Raw genomic sequence first — 8,725 nt, forward strand, 5'->3', positions numbered from 1 at the left:
GTGGGTGAAGGCAGGCCTTTGGTCAGGACTGTATGAACACAGCAGGCACTGAGAAGCCTATGGTCTAAAGGCTCTATGTTGAGATCCACAAACTAACTTTAGAATAGCTGTAGCAGGCACTGGAAGGAATAGAAATACTGCTAAAACGCTGAACTGAGCTGCTGCTATTTTATATTACTGCTAAATGTGAAAGAGCACTAAAACGTTTCAGGAGCTGGTATGGAGACAGAAATCTATATATACAGCATGTTGTTAAGTAAAGGGGGAAAACGGAAAGTAAAAGATTTCCCCTTTTGTCACAACTTAGTCACAAACCTTCACTTAAGAAAGTGACCTTAGCGTGATGTCAGGTTCCAGAAAGACCTGGACTGCAGCCAATGGCCAGAGAGAGATCACAGGAAGATTTGGAAATAGTTCTGGAGGGAGTGACTGGAATTTGCTGAGGAAAGGAAATCAGTCCAGACTGGCACTTACAGGGAGATAAACAGAGCTCCTGTATGGGAACATCACTAAGGACCCCAAACCCAAAGAGAAAGACACAAGAGGCAGATAACTTTCTTCTCTAGAAAGGAAGGTAGTTCATAAAAATTGCACATGTGTATATATCTGGTGTGAAACAACAATGACAGTTTCTTAAGTGCATTGTGTTAAGAAGAGACCCCACAACCATGGCAATCAACAAAGGTGGATAAGGCTTATGGAGGAATTAATCGTGTTCCCTTCAGATTTGAGGGTGATGGAGGCTGGGTTAGTCCCTGGCAGCAATGTGTCTGGATTCTCCATTCTAGAACTGGTGGACATTCAGTCACATTCACAGGAAGAAAAGGAGACTGCTGCTCCCTGATGTTGTCACAGAGTGCAGGAGTGGGTGTAGCTGCAGCAGTGGAGGCAGAGCCATGCTTGGCAGCTTCCCTCCTGAGGTGTCAGGGAAGAGAGCTTGTGCTTCCAGATATGCTGAGAAAAGGGTAGAGTATACAAATAACTGGTTAAATGCTTCTGTGGTCTATTTCTCAGTAGGTTAAAAAAATGGACTTCTCACCTCCATAGATTTTACAAGTTCATTATTTTGTGGCTCATTCATATTCTGTTGTTGTACTGTATGTATTATAGTTGTGGAATGAATAGATCTAATGAGGACTATTTTCGTACTATCATACAGCTGTAGAAAGCAGGGGAAAAACAACATATGAAAATATTATAATGAACCAATTCATGCCAACTTTGGTTTTGCACTAAAACTGAAGCAAGTTCTGTGTCACAGTCTGTTCTATTATAAACATTCCCAAGGCCTTCTTATGCACCTAAGCTCAAAACTGGCATCTGATTTCCAATTACATGACAGGGAAGGTTCCTTCAGCACTATGAGGAAAGAAAGGATCTGCTTAACTCCTCTGCTTCTTTCATCTGTGACTGTGGCACTGCTTTGCTTCTTCACTCTGTCATTAATTGCTTTTTCAGTGCACCCTTCAGAGAAATAATTTTTCCTTTTCTCTCCCCTTCCATTCCCTGCTAGTTTTCCAAGAGATGTCCTGGAACTTCTTCCTTTATCCCTTTGTTTTTCCTTGCACAATGTTACTGAGATGGTAGCTCAACAGTGATCCTTACCCTGATAACTTGCAGGTATCTCTATTCATGTCTTATCTCCTTTCCAGGATAATATTTTCTCCCACCTCTGATTCTTTCTTTGGGTGTCAAGTTCAAGACAGTTCACTTACTTGTCTACAAACTTTTCTACTGCTTTCTTAAATGATCAAACACCATCCACATCAATCAAAGTGAAAAACTGATCCAGAGCCCTTTCCCATTCCTCTTAAATTTGTATGCGAGACTGCCAACAAAAAAAACCATCATGAAGCTGACCTCCCTATATCAGATCCAGAGTTTGTTAAATCCCTCTCCATTTTCACAGATTGCATCTCAAATTCTTCCAAAGCAGCAGACAACTTGGAAGGACAATAGCTGTAACAGTCAGTATTCTTCCAAGCTCCATTTTCAGGCAGAATGAATTTAAAGCACTGGAGGAGAACCTAGTAAATATTCTCTATCAACTTATTTTTTAATGATGTCTCCACAGTTTTACACCTTTAATATTAAAGTTGTGCTAGTAATTAAGGAATAGTGATTGTGCAAATCATTTAAGTAATTGAGTTAGTGAACTGAGGTTACTCTGCAGTTAATGAGGTTAAAATTGCTGGTTCCTGTATTCAGTATTTAATCCTGTGAGTAGTCATTTTAAGGTCATTATTGCCTGTATCAGTTCCTCAAGGTAGCTTTGATGCACATATTTTGTCTTTAAATTACCTGCCCTTGACTCACAAAGTACTATTATAAGTGATGAGAAGTGTTGAGGTATTTGTGCAACTTTCAGTTAGGTTTTGAATTATAGCAATGCTTGAACAGGGGAATTTTTCATTGGTTAAAATGTCACTGAAAACACACTTGTACCATCAATGTGATACTTAAGAAGACATTATACTGTTGACCTGATGTCAGCTCTTGTGGATTGAAACTTTTTTTAAAATAGGGGTTTTGAGAGGATGGGATATAAATCCATATTAAAGATGAAATTGGTGGTTCAGCTATGGCCTTCCAACAGTGATTTCCTCTACCTGACCTGCTTTTAAAATCTTGTTATTTCAAATAATCTAAATTGAAATTCACTCCACAGCTTTTTAAAAGAGTAAATAAAGGGCCACATCAGAGAGGAGAGACTTAAGCAAGGAAGTCATGCAGTCATCCAGCCTGTAAGGCATTTTCCACAGAAGCAACTGCAATGTATGGAGCAGTGCAGACAGCAGGGAAAGCCCCCTTTGCCTCTGGAATAGCAGTGGTAGAGTCTGGAACATGATTCTGCACTCCTCCCAGGAGTTTGGCCCTCTGTACTCAAGGCCAGGTCTCTGGGCAGAAAGAGATATTTGAAAAGCCTTTTTTGCCTTGGGGATTTTTTGACCAAAAGCTGTAAAAAGTCTTCACATGGCAGAGGCTTCCAGCAGCTGCTTGAGAATGAGATTGGTTCCTGCTGGGGACACTCTGCAGTGGGTGTTGCAGCCTGTTACTTGTGCCTGTTCACACAGTAGATCCTGGTCTGACTTGGGACTGATTTCTTGGCCTCAGGCATTATTATTTATTTAGGATTGTTCAGCCTGGAGGATACAGGGGGCCTTATAGTAGCCTTCTGGTACCTAAAGGGAACTTATAAAAAAAAAAAAAAAAGAGGGAGAGAAATGTTTTACATGGGCATGTGCTGCTAGGATAAGGAGTAATGGTTTTAAAATGAAGGATGGTCAATTTAGATTAGATACAAGGAAGATGTTTTTTATAATGGGAGTGACAAAACACTGAAAGAGATTGCCCAGAGATTCTCCATCCATGGAAATATTAATGATCAGCTTGCAGGTGGGTTGGATTTGATGATTTTTAGAAGTTCCATTCCAATCATATGATTCTATGATTATGGACTTGCCTGCTCTGGGATCTTACCTCACACAGTGTGATGAGATGGCTCTTGCTGCTGATACCATTGCCTTTGCCAGCTTTGTCACCATGCTTGGCTTGCAGTTTCCTCTTTCTCATGGAACAGCTCCCTCTTGCTCCTTCCTGACATATCAGGACTAGAGAGCATCATAGTACAACCAGATAGGATGCAATTATAGCAGCACTTCCCTCCAAATCCCTGTAAGTGATGCTGACAGATACCCCAATTTGCATCCTCTGAGGGCAGCTCATTGAAAATGCTATTTTCAGGTCTGAAAGGTAGAGGAAGAAAATCAGAAACACTGTTCTATGAAAAACTTTGCAAAGACCAAAAAACTACTTGTGGTTTGCTCAGACATTCCTTGGTTTTTGCTTGCTTGCTTCAATTAGTGGGTAGTCTATCTATGACTTTTCAAACCTGAACTTGGAAGTCCTTGTCACGATGTTCTGTAAACCATAAACCTCAGTGGCTTAAAAAACCTTACAAAAATAAAAGAAATATTCATAGGCCCACCTTAGAAAATTACAGAGTCTCCAGAAGGAGGAAGGAAGGATAATTCTGCACTTGTGTGGCTTCTTAAATGCTTTGCCTGCTCAGCCATCAGAAGTTACTTGCTGCTTTAGGTATGCAGGCACTCTGTAAAACTTTGGTACCTTCTTGTCCACAGAATGTTTGGAAGATTCTGTGGCCCACTTTACCCTGCCAAGAAACCTGTAACTTCTGGTCACAGGAGCTCTGTATGTTTATCCCTTTCCCCCATATGGTGTGTAAAGAGGGACTGGGGAATAGGGGGGGATCAGAAATTAAAGGTGTCTGTCTTTTACACTTGTTTGTATATTTACAACAGTATATCAAGATGGCACAGTGGCAAAACCAGCTAAATTTCAAGTGTGGCACTGAAGCACCATGAGTGCCAAAAGAAAAGTGACAGTCAAGCACTAGTGAAGTGTGTTGTAAGTGAATGTCATGGGTCAGTCATTGTGGGTGTCATGGGTCATGTACCCCTCAGTCACACTCCCCAGTTACTGCAAAAATGACTGGTACCCTCTCTTGCATTTTTAAACTATTTTTTTTGTATTATAGCAATGCTTCATGGGAGATACTGCCATGGCTCAGTGCCTTAAATAGTAGCCATAAAAAAGAACATGCAAAGATTGAATCCTTGTTGGGAGATAAAAATCATGATCCATCAAATTAGAAATGTGCTGGCAAAACATCTTGTTTTCTTGGTGTATGTGATAAGGTCATAGACAGTTGCTTAATAATAACAACATAAGAGCATGAAAACTGTTGAAGATGTACCCTAGTGTTGTTTTGGCTGAGAAATATGACTCCTGCTTTCAAGTGTATCCTTCTCTTATTAGAGATAAATCATTTTTCACCAGAGAGATAAAAGTACATGCATCTTTGCATGCACACTTGCATGACATACAGCATCTTTGCTGTAGAAAGTTAGATGATTTTCTTTGCAATGTAGTGCAACCTTGATTGCAGCACCTCCTTTTCTGGCATATTTTTCATTGGTTAATGTAAGGCTTTTGTGAAATGGCACATCAAATGTTGCCTGTGCTGTCCCTCTCCCTGCAAGCTAATCAAGATAGGTTGGAAAAAGTCAAAGGCCTTAAACAATCAAAATGTAAATAAATAAGGCTGTCCAGAATAGTTGCTGTACATGCTAAGCACTAGGAGCAGGTATTGCTGTTTGAATATCTAAGTTGCCTTAGCAGGCATTTTAAGGCCATTAAATGCACTCTGTCAACCCTCTGAATATTTGTAGGTTGGTTTTGTGCTTTGGTTTTTTTTTTTGTTGGTTTTTTTGGGGTTTTTTTTGTTTTTTTTTTTTTGCAATTAATGGTTTTCTATCTTTGTAACATGTATTAGAATTAAAATGTGGGTATGTACATATATATATATATATATATATATATATCTTAAAAACACGGGTTATTTTACACTATTATGATCTGGTGAGTCTTACTGCAGTGAATATAGCTATGCTCCTCTACCACAGGCAAGAAGTTGGAGAAAGCAGCTTGATCTTGAAAAATCTTTTTTTTTTCTATGTCAAAATATGAGCATTAGAAGATAGTGTTTCCTTCCTACTTTTGTTTAATGACCTTTCATGTTCAGACTTAATCTACTGGCTGCTTAAAAGAAATGGTACTAAAATACACATGAAGCTGGTTGCATAAGACAGTTCTGCTTTCATGCTACAGACTTTAGTCTTTCCTGTGGTTTCCTCAGTTCTCTTCATAGATTTATAAGGATCTATGGGGATAATTTCTTCACAGTGTGGGGATATTGATGAGTACAGTCAGCTTTATTCTTCAAGTCACAAGGGGCAAGGGTAGCAGTGCAGTACTGATCAGTAGCTCTTAATCTTCATCCACAAATGGCAGTGTTCTGCTCACCAGTACTTGGTCAAGGAATCTTGTTGGCAATAAAAGCTCCCATTAAAAGTACCCTACTTCAGACAGCATGTGGAACCACAGGAAATAAGTTTTTCACCATGAGGGTGACCAAGCACTGGCGCAGATTGCTCAGAAGGTTGTTGAGCCTCCATCTGTGTATCCTTGGAGATAACCTAAAGTCATCTGGATAAGTTCCTTGGCAGCTAGCCCTGGGAGGCCCTGCTTGAGCAGAGAAGATTGGACAAGGTAACCCCAAGAGGTCCCTTCCTATCTCAGCAGTTCTGTGATTCTGTGGTTCTGTAACACTGGGGAAAAAAAATCCAACCTTTTAATTTGTTTTTATTTCACTTCAAACTGAAATTTGGAAATGTGTGGGTGTGTGTGTGGAAGTGGAATGTCAGCTTCATTGTTTGCTGGGTTTTAGAAAGGAAGGGAGAGAATTTGCTTGGCCTTGTATAGTGAGATTTCAGATTATGAAGAAAAATATTTAAATTCTGGTTGGCATGGCCAGCATAAAGGCAACAGGGTGGATTGATAGGGCCAGGAGTGATTCAGGCCTCTGCAGAGTAGAAGCCCATGGGGCATGAGCTAAGTCCCTCTGAAGAGGTCACTGAGTACAGCAGGAGCAGAGGTCCCTGCCACACCCACAGTCCTGTGTTGGAATTGCCAGCTAAATCCAAATGGAAGCATCTCATCAGACCTAGAGGGCATGCAGGCTGGAAAATGTATCTACTCAAAGTGGAATTTGGCTAGAATAGGGAGGGCAACAGGAAGAATCTTCTTGTAAAAATATATAAATACCCAGAATCTTTGAGTAGTCAAAGGACTGTATTTTTACCTTTTCAGATATACTTCAACTTTTGCAGCAAACTGTACTCTGTGCATTATTTGGACAAAGATTTGATTGAACAGATGGATTTGCTTGCTACTGATGTGAGCAACAAGTGAAAATGTCTCTTCTTGTGATAAGCTCTCAATCTTTTATTGTGCATTTTGATAGAAACCCATAATTGTTAACTTGTTGGGTAACTTACATATATCCAGAATCCTGTACCTCATGGTTCTGTCTATCAGCCTCACTCCCTTACACGTATTCACCATGAAAAATGAACATTTCCAAGTATGCAACACTGTTACGTGCAAGCATTAAAAATTAGGAGAAAATATCTTTCATTCCATACAACTCCAAAGAATTCTACCTAATATTAAGTACTTAAAATCAAACTCACTAGACCATGAACTTCAGAAATATATAAGATGGCCTACAAATAAATCTGACTTCTGTATGCACAAAATACAGGGGGAAGACTTCCCTGTGATTTCAGGGAGAGGATTGCTTTTGGTATGACTGAAAGTTCAGATTCGGTGCCATGCACTAGACACAGTTAGGTGAGTTCTGCATTTATTTATTTTATTTTTTGTATGTTCTGACTGAGAGGATTGTGGCTTGCACTGCCATTTTCCTATTGGAGCAGGAGGTAGTTAGAAATGAATGTGCATTTCATTATCCATCACCAAACAAGCTACCAATCTGATAGTTTGCCTTTACAGAAGTGTATGGGTTTTACTTTTCTGGGTGGTACTGACTTTGCTATGAAGAGATACCTTCAGCTGCATGAGGAATAAACTTCAATTCTTTAATATTGCAGCAGAAAACTGCAATTAATGTTTCCCTCCACAATCAAGGAGGTGATTTCCGCATTAAAACTGTTATCTATTATGCTGTGCTAATTATAAGATCTTGAATGTTACTTTTGTTTTGTTTTTTCATTTATTTTTTGTCTTCCATTGATAAGTAATTTTAGTGCTGAAAGCCCTATCATAATACCATGTTTTGTCAGTGACAGCATGCTGACATCGAGTGCCAGCAATGCAAACAATTAATATGGGTCTGGGCAGCTAAGCTTTTAGGATATGTAAAAAAGCTCTTTGTGAGTCATACATGAAGCCTTTCCATAGACTGAATACAGTTACCCTGTGAAATAGTCTGTGTATGAAGGGAACACATCCTATGAGTCTGATTTAATGTCACACCATTGTTGTGAGTGGATGTTAGATTGGACCTTACCCATCTAAATGCAATGTATGGAATGAAAAGTTGCACTGTTACAGTCCTTGAAGAAGGCAGGTGTGAAATCAGGAACCCAAGTATGGAAAAATATTTACTTGCAGAGGAGAGGAAGCATATTTGTTGACTGAGATTTACCCCAAAAATGTAAAAGGAATTGAATTTAGAACAAGCTGATTGGCTGCAGGATGATGGTTCCATGTTATGAAGATGTAAATCTGTGTGGAAGTTACCTCAGTTTCCCTGACTGCTTTAAGTGAGGAAAGCATGATGTGGGGTGTACATATTTGTCTCTAGTGAGAGATATTTATCTCTAGTGAGAGATATGAGCAAATGAACTGTAGGGATCTAAGGCAGGACTGAGGAGAACTCGAGGTCAGATGTTAACTATTATGAGAATTTTTACAAACCAGAGCAAAGAGCCTTTGCTAGGCTGGTCACCAAATCCCAACTGGTTTGTTGTCTGTTCCAAGCATCTCAGAGAGACAGCTGTCCTCATATGTGCTGTTAGTCTTCTCCAACTCAGAGATTATTTTTGTGGGGAGTGGCTTTGAAAACCAAACAGGTGATGTGTATATATTCCATTTGGTCAGACAGACTTCTTGATGACAAAATCATATGCTTATCAGTAATCTGGGTTGGTTAAAATGGTCTGAGTCACTTAGTCCTTCTTTGGGGAAGTGTCTTGCATTCTTGTACTTTTACAAGACTGGGTTGGGGGCAGAAAGGAAGGAAGGAAGAGATGGCTCTAGAACATGTTTGAGGATTCCA

At 39.6% G+C, this 8,725-nt stretch overlaps 1 protein-coding gene across 50 annotated transcripts in view; it reads left to right on the forward strand.

Moving 5' to 3' along the window:
• The window catches only part of LOC135293390 (collagen alpha-1(I) chain-like), a 406,941-nt gene that overhangs the window by 47,909 nt on the left and 350,307 nt on the right, over nucleotides 1-8,725 (forward strand). The gene's annotated exons all lie outside the window — the stretch shown is intronic.

This window comes from Passer domesticus, chromosome 2 (genome assembly GCF_036417665.1).
Source record: "Passer domesticus isolate bPasDom1 chromosome 2, bPasDom1.hap1, whole genome shotgun sequence".
Lineage (NCBI taxonomy): Eukaryota > Metazoa > Chordata > Aves > Passeriformes > Passeridae > Passer > Passer domesticus.